At 37.9% G+C, this 18,551-nt stretch overlaps 1 long non-coding RNA gene across 1 annotated transcript in view; it reads right to left on the bottom strand.

Moving 5' to 3' along the window:
- Window positions 1-1,455: 1,455 nt before the first annotated feature.
- Window positions 1,456-18,551, bottom strand: part of LOC148353507 (uncharacterized) — a 123,798-nt gene continuing 106,702 nt past the window's right edge. The window contains exon 3 of the long non-coding RNA XR_015852422.1: window positions 1,456-2,021. This is a non-coding gene — a long non-coding RNA (uncharacterized LOC148353507). The remainder of the gene's footprint in view (window positions 2,022-18,551) is intronic.

Here is an 18,551-nt window from a genome sequence, read left to right as displayed (position 1 = left end):
GTCTTTCTTGTGTGACCTAATTTTCCATTAGTGTACTTTTGTGTATTTCTATGTGTGTGGCCTTCATGACTGCGATCACACATATGACGTGGGCCATGACATTTAATGTTCATGTGAAATTTAATAAACGGGTGTGTTTATGTGTTTTTGCGTGTGCTTGGACTAATCTCTGATAGGCTTTACTGATTAAAGGAGTGCTGGGTAACCTATTCTGTAAACATCAGTTGGACTTAACAAGGGACTCCTGGACTATATGAAATGTGTTTTTATTTTTAGTTTGTGATAAGATACAAACTAAACAAATATACATTTTAGAAACCCTAACTCTCTAACCCATTGGCGTAAAACATGCAGCCAGCAGATAAGGCCCGCCAAGAATTACGAGAATACACTGAGAGAAGCACAAGAGAAAAATGACTTGCAGTTTGAAATATGTCCACTGGATACTATTAAAGCCAGGTACCAATCACAAAGCAACTGAACTGTATATTGTTCCCTCTCTATTTGTTTCTTTCCCTCTTTCTCACATTCTTTTTTTCACTCTTTCATTCTCTTTCTCACTCTCTTTCCTCTCTCGCTCTTTTCCTTTGTCAGTCTATTTCTTCTCTCTTTTTCTCTCTCCCTCTGTCTCTCTTCTCTCGTTTGCCCTCTCTCTATTTTTTCTCCTTCACTTTTTCCCTCTCTATTTATTCTTTCTTTCTCACTCTTTCTTCTATCGCTTTTACTTTCCCTTTCTCTCTCTATTTATTCTCTCTTTCGCGCTCTCCAAATGTATTCTTCTTCACTCTTTCTTTCTCTCCCCCACTGTCTATCTCTTTCTTCTCTCTTTCTATTCTTCCCCTTTCCATCCCTCTATTTCTTCTCTCTCGTTTTTCAATTGCTTTCTTTCTCAATTTTTCTCTCTCTGTCTTTTTTAATTTCTCTCTCTATATATTTTCCCACTTTCTCTTGATTTCTTTCTCTTCCTCTCTGTTTCTCTATTTCTTCTCTCTTTCTTTTTCTCTTTCCCTATTTCTCTCCTTTGTACTATTAGAACCCTGAGTTTAAACAAGTTTGATAATCTTGCTCATGACCCTAACCTCTAACTACGGCCCACGGGGCACATACGGCACACCAAACTTTTTAATCCGGACCATGAAACAAGATCGGTAAAAAAATCACGGCTGCTATAACGAATCAATTTAAAAATCAATTATTAAAAGCGTTGGCAACATATTTCCCCATCAATTTGTTGTGTTACACGAGATATACTCTGCTCAGCACGTCAATTCAGTGCAGATAAGAGTGCATTGAAGTTCGTCGTGACGTTGATGGGAACATAGTTAAAGATTCAGATTCAGATTCAGATTCAGATCTACTTTATTGTCATTCTAGTACACGTGTATACAGAACGAAATGTCGATACATCTGACCCGCACAGTTTCCTTGAATGTACAGATATAAGTAAAAGTTGTATTGTATTATGGCTACGTATAGTATTTTACCATAGTGCCGATAGTGCAAGAGGAGTAGCTAACCAGATGTGCAAAATGGGCAGTCAGGTTAACAAGTCAGGTAAACAGTAACATTAACACTGTAACAATAACGCTGTAAGTACAATAGTGCAGAGAGCAAATGTGCAAGGAGTGGCAAGCTATAAAGAACTGCCAGTAGTGCAAAAAGTCAGATTAGCAGCCGTTTAGATTTAGGTTAACTATATGTTAGATTGACCATTTAACAGTCTAATGGCCAGGGGGACTAGACTACTGCGGAACCTGGTGGTCCTGCACCGCACACTGCAGTACCTCTTCCCAGAGGCTAGCAGAGTGAACAGTCCATGATGGGGGTGAGAGGGGTCCCCGATAATGTTCTTAGCATGGGATAGGCAGCGCTTCTGGCCAATGTCCTGAATGGAGGGAAGTGTAGTCCCGATTATTTTCTCTGCTGTCCTCGTTACCCTCCTCACACTACCCCAGTCGGTAGCGCTGCAGCCTCCACACCACACAGAGATACAGCTGGTCAGGATACTCTCTATGGTGCCCCTGTAGAATGCGATGAGGGAAGGTCGGGGCAGGTGGGCAAAGTAGGGTAAAGTATCACTTTGATCCAGAAGAGGGTGATTCCAGACCAGATTTTGATGCATGAACAGATGAATGGCCTTTGTTTTCTTTATACAAGGTGAAAATGTAAAAAAAATCTGAGGGTTTCTCATACCTGTCAACCTCCAGGGCTCCATGCCCTTACAAACTGTCGTATTTTCCCTTACAAGATACAAAATAATCTTATACCATATTTTTTTTCAAATGTGTTTATTCATGTAGTTTAACATGTTGTATTGTACATGTGTTTCATTATATCATATATATTGTTACTTAACATTTTGTTGTGAGATACTGAGTTGCATAACATGAATAAGGTTTATTATACAAAAAGTTCAAAAATTAAGCAGCTTGGACGTTGACTGTAGAAGGAAAAAATACATGCAAATATAATTAAGTAGAATTTTCTTATTCAAATTATGAATTCATTTTCTGCATTAAATTATTGTTGGTAATATACTGATTAAAGGGATAACCACAAACCTGTCTTTTTTTCATTTTCTTCTTTTATACTTCCTTTTTTCCTTAACTTCTTTATACGACATGATAATTCGTAATATAATGCATAAAAGCAAGTGAGCCGTTTGAGTTGAGCAGAAAAAGCCGGTTCTCTAAAAAGAGACGGACTTCCTTTCACTATACAACTACCACGGAATGATGCATGATAGGAAATCCCCAGACGCATGCGCACAGTAGCATCAAACTGCTCGCTTCGTTTGCAACGAAAAAAAACGATACCGAGATAGAGGCTATCGCAGCAAACTCGTTTGACTTGATTGATTTGCCGTTTCGTGATAGTCGGTGTATACCGGATGGTACCCATCATTGACGAATTTGCATTTTTTCGTACAGATTTTCTTTTACGTCGTACACGTCTTAAAATGCATAATAAACATACTATGTACGGCAAAAACGTACAGGTTGACAGGTATGGTTTCTTGATCAACAGTACTATTATCATTATTATTATTATTATTATTATTATTATTATTGTTAGTTTGTTTAACACGTCAATATCACAAGAACGGTCTGACTTTGCACATGAAATGACCTTTAAGGAGACGGACACATAAGGAAGGAGAATGCCTCAATCCATTGTTTGTGGAATGTGTGTTTTTCTTGGAGCAGGGCTGAAACAACAATCGGTGTGTGAGTGCATACGTGTTAGAGCATTTGTGTGCATGCGTCATGTGTTTTGAATGTTTAAATTCAAACAGACGATGAGGAACAAAAACTTGCTCCATGATTTTATGAATTTATTTAATCTAACAATTGAATTCTATTCGCCACAAGGTGCACTTAATCCATGATTTTTTTATAATAATTACCTAGGGAAACAGATTTTACAATATATTTTAATCTAATAGTATAAAACAAATGTAATATGATGAATTACAAAATGTTTTTCAGTACACTTGATAAATAAGTATGTAGGGGAGGTGTGGGCAAGGATGTTGGATTTTGTACCAATATTCCCTTTGTGTGCCTACTACAAAAAATACTACTACAGAAAATTCAACAAAACTGTTACAAAACTAAACATTAATAGTACTACAGCAACACTATACCAGAAAAATACTACAAAACACCACTATAGTAATACTAAAAATGCTACTACAGAAATACACGTATTACCCAAAATATTGCTATAGTAATATTACAACGTTACTCTAAATATACTACTGAGATACTACAAAATACCAGTATGGTAATACTACAAAAATCCTACCACAGAAACACTACAAAAACATTATTGTAGTAAAATGACAACAATACTACAAACGTACGATAAAAACTACACCAAAATATGTCAAAATACGACCATAGTGATACTACAAAAATACAAATACAGAAATACTACAAAAGTACAACTACATTAACACTACAGAAATACAACTACAATAATAAAAAATGTTACAACAAAAATACTACAAAAATATTACCACACAAATAATACAAACATGTTGCAGTAATACTTTAAAATTACTCCACAAAATACCATTAGATTAATACTACAGAAATGCCATTAAAGAAATAAAACAACATAAATACCACAATAAGAATACTAAACTCCTATAAAAAAAAGTACTACAGTAATACTACAAAATACAACTGCAGTAATACTACAAAAATGCCACTAAAGAAAGAAAACAACATTAAAACCACAGTAAGAATACCAAAATCCTATTAAAAACGTACTTCAGTAATACTACAAAATACCACTAAAGTAATGGTACAAAAATGTCACTAGAAGAAATACTACAAAAATCGTATATGATATATTTTCTCCCTTTCCACTGGAATGTGTTTTTGTCTGAATACTTCATTACTTCACTGTGTGGTTAAGGCTACAAACAAGAGCGAAATCAAACTTTCAGGAAGTTTTCCTACACATACGTGGGAAGCCGTTTGATGCTAACCAAGAAGATCCTCTTAATTATTCTAATGTTATTTTCTGCTATGCAAGATTAATGAGGGTTATTTACAGGACATTAATCCATAATGCGTGGGCTTGAAGAGTCTCATGTAATCATTTTGCGCACCTTGGGTTTCTCAAAAATGAAAAACTGCCTGTATGTCTCTATGTAATGTAATATAATATAATATAATGTTTTAAAATCATGTTATAAAGGTGCACCAATTGCCTCGATTTAAACCTTTTGTGTCAAATTCATTTTCACTAACCTAAAAGTTGCCTAGCCCAATAGCTGCCTTCAAAGGGTCATGTCATGTCATTTTTATTTGTATAGCCCTTAATCACAAAGAGTCTCAAAGGGCTGCACAGGTTATTGCACCGATTATTATTACAAACTATTATTACACCATCCCCTGATCTGAAACCAACATGAGCGCAAGGACAAACTCAAAAACCTCAACATGAGGAAAATAAAGAAACCTTGAGAAGGGACCGCACATGTGGTAATCCCCCTTTCAGGATGACCAGGCTGCAATGGATGTTGCAATTACAAGTACACAGATATTGTCAACAAAAAAATATAAGTTATTTATATGCTATAGAGCAGAAATGTCTGACACAACTTTTACATGTACTGTAACTAAATATATTTAGTATATGCTATTTAAAACAAACGTAAGCTCTCCCTAGTGTAAAATAACTGAATTTATTGCTAATTTAAGTCACAAACATTACAGTTGTAATAAATGGTCAAAGACAACAATAAAACTGTCTGAACCAAATGACAAAAAAACAAACCTTGGAAAGCAGGACGAAAAGGTGATGGTGGAAAACAAAGTCGGAAAATCACCCAACCCTGGGCAATATCCAAAATGTCTTCATGTTGGGTCAGATGATTAGGGACAGGTGTGGGGGTTATTAGATACACTTGTTCAAATTACAAACCGATTAGGTGCCATCCGGTTGAAAAAGGCGCACGGGACCCTGACAGAAAAATATATATAGCTACACATGGTTGATTAGTTGGATCCCTTGACCACTAGGGTCATATGGGCACCATTTCCTGTCGTTTTTCTTGGGCAAGTACAGCATGGTGGTGGCCATTGCTCTCCAGGCTGACACATGTTTCCACCCTGTCTTGATCTTTCACGTGCTAGGTGAATGTGCTAACCACTTCACTACGGAAACATACAGCAATACAATGTGTTACACACTAAATATAACAAATTACAAAATCATCGCGGAGATTTCAGTTATAATTAATCACCTTCACTTATTTGGATTTTGTCATGATTGCCGATTCAAAACACCTGCGACTGCTTAATTGGCGCCAACAGCCCGGACAGCTGATAGGCTGTTGAATTCCTTTTAAACCCCCGACTTCCAAGAGATCCCGGTCAGATCGTTATGCGAACCGATGCTCCCGGCTCGGCAAGCTCTTCCTGCCCTGTTTTTCTCTGCCTGATCATCGTTGCCAACCTGTTCCCGGAACTTACTCTGCCCCGTTCTGCCTGCCCGTTATCTGATCTGTTTTGCCCAGCTACCTGCCTGCCTCCTTTTGCCGACCTTGTTTCCGAACTTGACACCGCCCTTGCTCTCCAGTCCCGGCTAACGACTTGTAATTCCTGCCTTTGACCTCCTCGCTCGACACGGAAGTGCCACTTCCGCGTCTCCTGCTACACTTGTCCGTCGATCCTCAGATCGTGGAAGCAAGCCTTACTCTCCCTCTTATCAATAAAACTTAGTAAACGAACGCTACTGGGTCCTGTCTCTGTTCCTGGCGTAGTGACGGATTAATATAGAAACACTGCTTTGTATTGGTAGTGAGCCGTCACTTTGCAGGTATTGACCCTTTGCACGAGACGTCGTGTTGCATTTCCCCTAAGTATGAGCGATACGACGGACGGCAAAAGCACTGGACAGACAGCAGTTGAATACTGCTGAGTAAACATCTAATTAGTATAATTAGAATAACCTATTTAAAAAAAATTTTTTAAGTCTCTCTCTCTCTCTCTCTCTCTCTCTCTCTCTCTCTCTCTCTCTCTCTCTCTCTCTCTCTCTCTCTCTCTCTCTCTCTCTCTCTCTCTCTCTCTCTCTCTCTCTATATATATATATATATATATATATATATATATATATATATATATATATTTCTCTCTATTTATCTGTTTCTCTCATCTACACAGGAGACAGTGACCCTTGGTGTTCTGATGCTGGTAAAACAAACGCTGGGACGGCCCTTGCAGGGTTCTGCTCATCGCCCTCCACGGCTGTTGGGGTGCCTGGATTCACCAAGGCCACTGCAGGGGGATGAAAATGAGACAATGAGCGGCTCCTCCTCGTCCTCGCATCCATCCAGTCTCCCTGGTGATTTTGGCCTCATCTCGCCCGTGCTTAGCCCTCGCAGCGAATGTAGCGGGTCCTCATCACCTAATTACGACCTGGAAAGAGGTCCAGATACCAACAGAGCCCAGTATCAGACCATGTAGTGTCCCACAAGCCCCAAAGGAGCTTCACCCCGTTCACAAAATCGCATTCTCTGGAAAACGGACACCCCTGCAAGTAGTAGATGTCAGGCTTTACCGGACATGTTCGACGATCCCGTTTCCTGATGGGAAAAGGCTACCCCATTGCCATAAGCGAGGCCCTCGTCCAGTTTGAGAGGCAGCAGTGCGGTAGCGACAAAATTCATGGTTTTTCTTCATCAGCCCACGGTGGGGTGGTGCCGTCATTTTCAGGACACATCCCAGGATACAAATTCATGTTCGGGCATAGCTTTGGCCGCCTTTCCAAGAAAGCTCCAGAGAAAAGCACCAAAAGAAGACCCCAACTCCAAAAACAGTGAGAAGAAAGGAGATCGGTTCGACTTCTGCTACTGTTTTATTGAGATCTTTGGACATTAAAGGCTGCATTACTACATTGGTATCAGCTCTCACACATCACACACTTTCATTGATACTAACCGGATATTGCACAAGTCTCATATATTTACACTAGGGGATGCACGATAAACATCATAGTTACTGGTCTAATCAAAAATAGCTCTGATTAATTGATTTATTCTTTGATTGACATTTTTTGTTTACCCTCTGTTCAACAAATACTAGGTTCAAATGCTAGGTCAACAACTTTGACAGTTGAGATAACAGAAGGAAGAAAGGTCTTATGGGGAAAACCTGGAGCTTTGTCCTGTCCTCTTGGCAGTCTTTTCACATTAATCAGATATGTAACAAACGTATTATGACAAGGTATTTACATTTAAAAGAAAATACATCTTATCACTCAAACAAGATTTTTCTGATGCGTTTCGACATTAGGTCTCGCCCGTGCTTAGCCCTCGCAGCGAATGTGATCAATCTTGGTAACAGGCGATATTTAATAAAACTTTTGATTTTGTTTTTATTTCTACAGTAAGACATCCACACATTTTATCGATGCCGGTTGTCATATTTGCTAGAATTTAAAATTCAATATTGTTCTTAATGAAAAATGGTTTTGAATGTTTGTTTATGCATACCATTTTTGGTAACTTGGCACCAGGCAATCGTATTCTAATCTGTCGCTACTTTTAGCAGGCGATCAAATGTAATTGCAAATGTGATGAATTAACACTTATGTATTTAAGAAGGCCATAAAGGCATGGGCTGAATGGATTGAACTATCTGAGATAATCTGTTGCCTGATTAGCGATGGTACAGTTTCGAAAAGGATTCTGGGGTTCTTTTCATTTTGTTTTATTTTGTTTGTTTTAATTCTCGCGGTCTCTATCAATGACCCTTATAGTTAACGATTGCTGAACTAGAGATTTGTTTTCATTTTTGAGAAGAATGAACTATATTGAAAAATGAGTTTTTTTTGTTGTTGTTTATTTTAGTTGTCCATTTTTTTGTTTTTGTTTTATCCCTTGTTTTTCCAGAAAAACACTCCTGGGAGGAGAATTTTTTTTTCCTTTTTGAAGGTTTTCGCTTCTCCATGAAATTACCAATCTGATGTTTTTTTTAATGATGTTTTAATTTGAACCTGCTTTTTATTGTTTTTATTGATATTCTCTGAAATTCACAACAGGGGGGAAATGTAAAGTTTGCTATTTTTATTTGTGTATTTCTGAGACTCCCATGCTATGAAATTAACTTGTTTAACCTGTTTTTCTATTTTTAATAAACAAGTAATCATTCACACACACACACAGTCACATTTCAAAGATCTACGGTTTTATTCACGTTTTTTCTATGTTTTTGTCTTGTATTTCCATCCATTCACTGCACATGTGCGACTTTTCAATAAACCACGCCTACTGACCAGATGTTGTCAGTTCGGCCCGGGCAGCCAGGCAAAATGGCGACCGGGCCGCGCTCTCTGCATTCGCGAAGTACATTAAAACTGTATAAATGCCTCGACCTGAATAATTTCGCCAGCAACGGGTTTGTATCTTTATAAACTCCGACACGCACACAACCTTTAAAGTATCAATAGACACCTCAAAAAATCCAATAGCTAAAAAGGCTTTAGTAATCAGGCAGCACTTTATTGTAATCCTTCTGGACTTTAGTGCTGCAGCTTAACTTTTTGTGTCTATTTTTGTGTCGCAGGAACGTGAGTTTAGCATGTCCGCTGCACAACGCTACAAATAATCCAGTACCAGAGCCGCTGAGCATCGGAGAGGCAGATGCATATTCCTTCTCCTATGATCTGACTCCAGCTTCAAATAACAAGCTTACAGTGGCCGGGTTGCCCCTGCCCATAACACACCCCAACACAACAAATTTCACAGGGCCCTATTCAATTTTTTTTTCTCTTTTTCACTTTTGCTCTCTTTCTCTCTTTGTCCTTCTGTCTTTCTCTCCCTCACTCTTTTTTTAACTTTCTTTCTGTCTTTCTCTTTCTCTTTGTCTCTGTTTTTCCATCACTAATTTCCTTTTTCTCTCTTTCCTGCTAACCTTCGGCAACAGCTCGGCCACACCTTGAAACCATGATTTATGACAAAAATGACAGTCAAAATGAGCCTTAAGACTATTAGGTAACTGTGGGACAGAGACACATTTTAGTGGTGTATTGAAATGGGCTACAAGTTGTGGCCTTTTTTTATTATTTAATAGATTTTATCAAATTATCAAATGTCACACAGTAAAATAAAATGTGCTGAAGAATAAGCTTTTGTCTGGAGAGGAGGTTTAGCAGTTTTGTTGAAGGTTGTCCTAAAACATTTGGTGTGGCTCTCCCTGTCAGAAAACCAGAACAGACCAGTGGACCCCAGAGCATTCGTTTTAGTCTTTTATTAAGGAAGCGTTCAGGGCCTGCTGGAGACGTGATGGCCGTCAGACGTCAGCAGCGGCGCCAGGGAGATAACTTCTGAACGAATCGTCAATCGTAGTGCACAAATCAGGCAGGTCGTGTTTACCGGGGCTGGAGAAGAGATCAAAACGTGGGACGGAAACAGGTCGGATCGGAGGCAGGTAGAATCGGGTAAGCAGAGTTCTCCCTATTCTCTGTTCAATATTAGGTGCAAATGTTAGGTCAACAACTTTGACAGTTGAAAGAACAAAAGGAAAAAAGGTCTTATGGGGAAAACCTGAAGCTTTTTCCTGTCCTCTTGACAGTCTTTTCACATTATTCAGATCACGTAATGAACGTATTATGACAAGGTATTTACATTTAAAAGAAAGTACATCTTATCACTCAAACAAGATTTTTCTGATGCGTTTCGACATTAGGTCTCTTATAAACTCAATGAAGGATCAATCTTGGTAACAGGCAATATTTAATAATACTTTTGATTTTGTTTTTATTTCTATAGTAAGACATCCACACATTTTATCGATGCCGGTTGTCATATTTGCTAGAATTTAAAGTTCAATATTGTTCTCAATGAAAAATGGTTTTGAATGTTTATTTATGCATACCATTTTTGGTAACTTGGCACCAGGCAATCGAATTCTAATCTGATGCTACTTTTAGCGGGCGTTCCAATGTTATTGCAAATGTGATGAATCAACAATGTCTTCAGAAATTTCTTCCCGTACGCATTTAATCTTCTTATTTAAGAAGGCCATAAAGGCATGGGCTGAATGGATAGAACTATCTGAGATAATCTGTTGCCTAATAAGCGATGCTACAGTTTCGAAAATGATTTTGGGGTTCTTTTCATTTTGTGTTGTTTTGTTTGTTTCAATTCTCGCGGTCTCTATCAATGACCCTTATAGTTAACGATTGCTGAACTAGAGATTTGTTTTCATTTATGAGAAGAATGAACTATACTGAAAAATGAGTTTTTGTTGTTGTTGTTTATTTTAGTTGTCCAAATTTTTTTTTTAATCTCTTGTTTTTCCAGAAAAAGACACTCCTGAGAGGAGAGAATTTTTTTCCTTTTTGAAGGTTTTCGCTTCTCCATGAAATTACCAATCTGATGTTTTTTTTAAAATGATGTTTTAATTTGAAACCGCTGTTATTGTTTTTATTGATGTTCTTTGAAATTCACAACAGGGGGGAAATGTAAAGTTAGGGGCCGGTCACACAGACATTTGCGGCTGAATCACGGCTAAAATTTTGTGGTTTTTTTTGCCCGTGGTTGCCCGCGATGGAAAATGCGCAAAATTGGCCAACCCGCTGTTCATCGGTGGTATGCCCGCAAAACACGCCGGCGACTGTTCCGCTTCCTCATCGCGTCATTTCTGCGTCATTTTCTCGTGTGGACCACGGGTATAAAAGCTCCCGAGCCGGTGTTAAGCCCAAATCCGACTCCTACGCAACACCCCCAACCACCCCCCCACCCCTCGCGTGAACGCGCATTCTGCTGCGATCGCTTTTGACTTTTTCATCCGCGTTAACAAACACATTTTGTAGAATACGATCACACTTTATTGTTTAAATAAACGCGTTATATAGACTAGGATCTCCCAATTGTTATAATTAACTCACTTTATTGTTTTAATAAGCGTTTTATATAGAATACGATCGCTTTTGTTGGAAGCGCAGCAGAATGCGCGTTTACGCGAGGGGGGGGGATTTACCGTTCGATTACGTTCACAACAAAAACGAAGACGGAATGGTTTAAGTTGTATTACATTCCCAACAAATGCAAGACGAAGTGGTTTTGGTTATATGTTAGCCATTACATTCCCTATAAAAGTGAGATAAAACGAGGTAAAAGTGGGGATGCGAATCTAGACAGGGATGCATTTCTCGGGTAACACCGGGCTGTAGAAATCATAACCGCTCAAGACACAGTCCAGTGAAGATCAAGATTTCAAGCTATGGCATCATTTTTATTTTATTATCTTGAAAAGAAATGTCAAGAAATAAAAATGGATTAAGACGAGGTCACTACGCTGACGGGGATCCATGTTCACCCCCTTGACGTCTCGAGCACAACTGAGTGTGCTCGGCAAATCGCGCTGTATATACGCGGAGAAAGGCGTTTGATTGTCACACGCGTAACACGCTAATTTCACGTAATAACACCGCGATACAGGCGCAGAACATGCTATTACCATGCTCCACCCACAATTACCCGCTGAAATTTCCCGTCCTACCCATGTGTAACCACGCCCTGGCCAAGGTCAGAGCATGTCGTTCCGCGTCATTTCTGCGTCATTACCTCGTGTTGACCACGTGTGCGGCACGCGGTTTAACACGTGCTCAAACTTTTGAGCAGCTCAAAAGTTTTGAACGCGGCCAACCACGTGAAAATTTCCGACCGCGAGTAAAGCACTGCTCTATCTCGTCTATATCGCGGTCTCAAAACGTCCAACAGCGCCCAACGGCATCTGCTTCACGGCCAGAAATTTCTGGCCGTGGTTCAGCCTCAATACGCTCGTGAAAGGCTGTGTACCCGCGCTCTGAAGAATTGAGCAGCGCAAAACTTTTTCGCGCTGCCACCCGCGCGCGAATTTCCGACCTCGTGTTAAGCACCGCTGTATCTCGTCTTAATGGCGAACTCAAAGGCAGAAATTTCTGGCCGTGATTCAGCCACAAATGTCTGTGTGACCGGCCCCTTAGCTATTTTTAGTTGTGTATTTCTCAGACTCCCATGCCAGCCAATCAGAAGGCGCCCACCCAGGCGCCACATGATATCTCCAGGTGATCTGACACTCCCAAACCAGAAAGAAAGGATCCCGACTCCTGGTACAAAAGGTTAAAAAAAAAATTTTTAAAAAAATAATCTACATTTTGAATGGACACAGATTACATCAAATAATTTGACTACTTGTGCATTTGTGCTGGACAATTTGAATTTTCTATTGGCTGTGATAATTGTATTCCGTCCTTAATATTGGACTCCTGCAAAGTAGATTCCATAGGATGAAAGTAAATTATTTTGGTTTTACTGTGCACTCTTGTTCCCTATTTTGACTTTTATGAATTGTTTACATCATTGTTACTTTCGAACAATCATGTTGCTGTTCTTTGACCCTCACACCATTTGGGGTGTATCTGATTTTGCAACCGAGAGGATTTATATAAAACTAAAGGGCCCAAGGGAGGACTTTAAGAACAGGTTGGAATTTCCTATCTCTGATAACCATTCAATGCTCTTGCACAGCCACACTTTTTATTACATACTAAGACAGTTGCAGCTTTTTTTTTTAACTCCCATGTTTGCATTTGGTTATCTCCACAGAACGACCCTCGGGCCTCAGGAGGCAAATCTGAACAAAATGGTACAGCTGTGAAAACAAAAATGAATAGTTTGTATTTTTGTTTTTTTTAACTTCAATTTTTTGTTAGACAGATGTTGCAAGAATTTACTGGAACCGTTCAAAGTTTTTGTGATACTACTCGTAAAACACCCATACAAACTATTTCCAGTCCATGCTTAAAACACACATCTAAATGAAAGTAATCGTGTTGGTTTAAGATCAGGTAATTGTGTCATTGTAATCCTGTGCAGTCCTTTGGGACATTTTTGTGATTAAGGGCTATATAAATACATTTGACTTGACTAAGTTCCAGATCAATCTTGTTGCATGCGAAGTTTCACACGGTTGATATCAATAACAATAAAGACATTTCATTTTAAAGGCTGGGCAAAAAAGGAGAGGAACAATTGTACTGTTTAGTCATTTTGAGTCTCCGTAGTTTCTTTGTACTTTGTAGCACTCGTTGCATACACAATACAGTGGCATTTATTTGTCAAATATTGCACACTGTCCCTTTCACCCCGACAGGGTCAATGAAAATCTTAGTCATGGCCTGAAATATTATTCCAGCCTTAAAACCCAATCTTTTGCATTTTTTCAATATTTTTAGTTAACAGCTCTCCATATGCAACTTTTGTTTTCAAAGCAGTATTTGAGTTCCAAAAGGCTTTCAACCATCCTCTTTTGTTAGTTTTCAGCTACCATGCCCCATGTAAGCAGGTCTGACAAATCTGACAAAAATGGCTCAATGATGACTAAAAGACAAAAAAAAACCCGCGCCATTTTCATGAGGATTGGACTGACAAACATGCATCCATTTTGCCACCTGCAAGTACAAAACCAATGTGCTTAATATGGTTAAAGACAGTTGCTATAAAAAAAAAATGTGAAGTGCCATTAGGTTTTCAAAATAAGTTTCCTCCTAATTCAGACCTGAGAAGGCTAGAATTTGACCAACAGTCCAGCAAGGTTATTGTTAAATCTATGACGAAACAACAAATTTAAATGGAGTGCTCATTCAGAGATTCGTGGGTATTTGCTTAACATAAGAAGCCTTTCTCTGATGGAGAAATAATAAAAGAGTCTATGACTGAGGTGATGGCAGTAATGTTTGAAGGAAAAGAAAAGGAGGAAATGATAACAAAAATGAAACAAATCCCACTCTTAGATTCATCAACCACAAGGCGCACTGAAGTACTGGCTGATGATGTGACAAAACAGCTTTGCGATGACATAAGAAATGCCCAATTTTGTGTTTAGACAAAAGAGAACCAACTTTACCCCTGTTGGCTTGCCTTGCACTTGACCGCCATAGTAAATGGACACATGCATGTTTAAAAAAAAAAACAATTGTGGACCTTACAGATTTGTATTTGAGGACCCCTGCAATAAACACACGTATTTGGTTTTTGCACACATTTAAAATCCAAACGGGTTGGTGGCGACCCACACACAAGATGAGGGTCAAACAATTACCCTTTCCCATTGTTTCATATTAAAATTGGTGTACAAATTTGTCCGAATAATACACCAAATAATCATGCGCCATTTCATGTACAGTACGAATTGGATTTTGACTTACTTTGTGTTTTGTCAAAGCTGCACTCATGGAAAGCTTTTGTAAAGCATTAGAGTAAGGAGTCGGAGAGGATTTGCTTGGATTTTGAGGAAGACGATTTGGGACTTGTTAAAATGACAAAAAGAGGCTTTAAAGCACTATGTAAAACAAATCAATGTTGTTCTAAGAGATGAAAAACCTCTTTGCTCTTAACCTTGCGTCTCTGTCATTCCAAGGCATTTGCTTTTGTGTTTCGTAGAAGACACAAGCAGGATTTTGTCCACTTCCCAAAAACTCAGCTAAACCTTTCTTTTATCAATGCAAGTACCAACGCAACATCTTGAAACTTTAATTTGGAGCTCCAGATATGAACACACAAACATAAAGTTTTTTACTTCAGACCCGAGACTCAAAAATGAAACTTGCTAAGTTAATTCTGCTTGTTTCTGTTTTTGATATTGGACACCTGCAAAGAAAATTGAATAGGATGCCAGGTCGTCATTTTCACTATTGTTCCTCACCGTTGTTAGTCGTTTTGACTGGTATGCACTGTTTAAATTATCGTCACTATTGACCAATAATGTTGCTGTTTTTTGATTCACTTATCCTTAAGGGCAGATCTGCTTTTGTAACCTAGGAGATTTATTGAAAAGAAAGGAATCAGAGGAAAACCTTTATTACAGATTAGGCTCTCCAACTCTTTCCAAGCTTTGAATAAAATAGCACAAATGTCCACCAGTTTGATATGAATTTCTAAAATAACAACTTTTTTAGATGGATTGCTAAATAGCCAAAAAGGTAGCTTGATCAAAAGCTATACATATTTTCTAATTATTATTATTTTTTACTATTATTGTTATTATTTTTAACTACATTATTATTTATTTTTACTACTTGTAGGCACTAAATAATACACCCTGTCCCTTTGAGATTTTCCAAACCTTCATTAGGTGTGAGTTTGAGTTTAAGGTTTTGACCCATGACTCAGCTTTAAGGTTTCAAGCCCACTTTTGATTTTCATGCAGTGATCCACATTTTAAAAGTTTGGGTTTCAAATGAGCTTGGGATTTGAAATATTTTTCAATTTTGCGTCTTTTAATCAGGTGTGCTCTGTAGTCCAGAATTAGTGGTGGAGTTTTCTCTGTTAGTTTTTAAGTTTTGACAAGGCTTTAAATTGGACTTTGCAGGGTTCCTATGAGTACTAGACAACCTTAAAAGGAATTTTAATGTTTTGTTTTCAAGGTCAGGAAAGTGCTTTAAAAGTTGTTGCCATTGCCGTTACTTTTTCTCAGTCTGACTCTTAAGACCACACATTAAATGAAAAAACAAAAAGGTGTTTGAAAACACGCCTGCTCTGGTGGTTTGTCATTATGACGTTGTCATGTGAAGCATCACTGCCCCCTACTGGCCACACCCAAAAGGACAGCCTTATTTAGAAAACCGGTTCTTTTGACTCGGCTCACTGAAAAGAGGCTCTCAAACGGCTCCCAAGATTTGTTTGTTTTTTAATGATGCACAAATTTATTTATTAATTAGTAATTTTGTGTGTTTTGCAGGGGATCTCTGAAAACACCTGATACATAAATTAGAATATTCACAAATCTACCAGAAAATATATAAAATACAAATAAAATTTTACTTTTTACTCACTAAATAGATTTAAAGTCAGACAACAACACAAAATACTGGAAAATGTACAACAAAAAAAACCAAATATTAAAATAGGTAAAACTAAAAACAAAGATCAGCAGTCTCAAAGATTGAAAAATTGAATGTACTCAACTTTGGAGCAATCAGTATCATTAAAATGAGTCCAAGTGTGGCCCGCTTGTCTGTTTTTGTACATACAGTCCCCTCTTTCTATTTTTGTCTTCTTTTTAGAACTCAATTATTACCCAACACCTATAGAGCCCTTTCTGTGTTTGTAAACAAGGTGGACGTAGCCAAGCTGCACGTGCATTGTTGAAGCAGAATGGTAGAATTCATGTCAGTTTACAGCATCCCATTGCCACAAAAAATCCTGACCCATAGTTCAAAATAGCAACAAGTATGCGCTACCAGCAAGATAGCAACTTAATTTTAGTCATCAAAGTCAACCAAACAAAAGGTTTCTTTTGATCTGCGCTGGATTTCTTCCTTTGAAGGTACTGGGACAATTAAAAAAATGGCCTTGAATGTGCATGAAAAGTGCTTGAATTTGGCCATAAAAAAGGTGTACAAACTCTGAGTTGGCGGCGATTCGGGTAGAGCTTGTTGTGTCCTTCATGTCAGCGGCACATTGAGTCGGGCTCTTACTGGACAGGAAGCGACAACTCAGGACGGGACTGGACGGCTTCTCAACTATAATCCATTGTAATGAGTCACCTGATGTGTCTGCTCTCATGAATCATACACTGACCTGTGCTGACCTTGAGAATGAGGAAAAAACTACAAAAGCGGGAGCATTGAAAACTAAAAAAAAAAAAAAGGGACCGCTTTGGGCTGATACGTTTTGCAGCTGTGTTACTGACCTGAGTCACACAAGGTTTCCTGCCATTCAAACAGTAGCAACATATACACACACAAGCTTAGACAGAACAACTCATGAACTCGGATTTCCCTTAGAGGGAATTTTTTTTTGGTGTTTAAAAAACCTCGTGTATCAAACTATGTTTAGAGAAGGGTTGGGCAAACTAAAGCCTTTTTCATCCAACCTGCCAAACAAAAAAATGGTAATAGCCTTTTTCATCCAACCTGCCAAACAAAAAAATGGTAATAGTGTGTTTAAAATGATATCCTTGGAATATCAATAATTAATTATTATAATAAATCTATTTTTCAGAAATACTCAAAAATAAATCTACAGTAATACTACAAAAATACTAGAGTGATACAAAAACTACAAAATTACTACAAAACACTATCAAATTTAGTGCTTAAAACTGGGGCCTGCTTGTTTTGCATTGATTCTGAAAATGAAAAATAAATAAAAATAATACTACTACAGAAGTACCACGATACAGAGAAAGTACTGTATAAATACTACAAAAATACTACAAAAATGCATCAAGAGTTATATTCCAAAAATATTTCAAAAATACTAAAAAAATACTACAAAAATATTAAGTTACTGTATTTTCCTGGCCATAAAGTGCATGGTTCTATTTCTGTATTTATCAACAGATACGTTGCACCGGCTCATTGGGCACGCTTTAACCCCACACACAGACAAGCATACTGGTGTGCATGGTTAAAAAAAAAAAACAAAAAAACATTGCATGTGACATCCCACGCCCAATTCCACTCAAGCGGGAAAAAATTGCAATTAAATGAGATATGTTTAAAAGTCACAGGAAACACTTAGAAGTCACATTTACTTGGAAATCTGAACGATGTCACAAAAACATGGGATTTTACCCAAAAATGTTGTAAGTCCAGACTCGGCCAAGATTCGAACCTGGGAAATTTGACATTTCGGGAGCGGGGCACCCAACCCTAAAGGCATTGAGCTGTTCTCCATACGCTGCTCTATATGAGAGACAGGACTGCCTGCCTGATTGGGCCTGCCCTACACATATATACACATATATTTTTGTTTTATTACTAATGATATATATATCAATATAAATATAAATAAAACATAAATATAAATATAAATAAAACATGTTTCTTAGTGCCAACTTTGAACCCATTGTCCCTTTCTGTGCTAGCAACAAAAATACTACAAATATAATACAAAATTACTGCAAAACTAAATTTCAAATTTAAATATTTTTAGTTTTAGATATATTTTGTCTTCATTCTGATTAGAAACAAATATACCATAGAAATGCCACAAAAATAGTATTACAGTGATACAAAAATACTATTACAGAAATACCATG

The sequence above is a fragment of the Urocampus carinirostris genome, chromosome 13 (genome assembly GCF_059441175.1).
Source record: "Urocampus carinirostris isolate Australia breed hairy pipefish chromosome 13, RoL_Ucar_1.0, whole genome shotgun sequence".
NCBI lineage: Eukaryota > Metazoa > Chordata > Actinopteri > Syngnathiformes > Syngnathidae > Urocampus > Urocampus carinirostris.
This window is presented reverse-complemented; position numbering and strand designations above follow the sequence as displayed.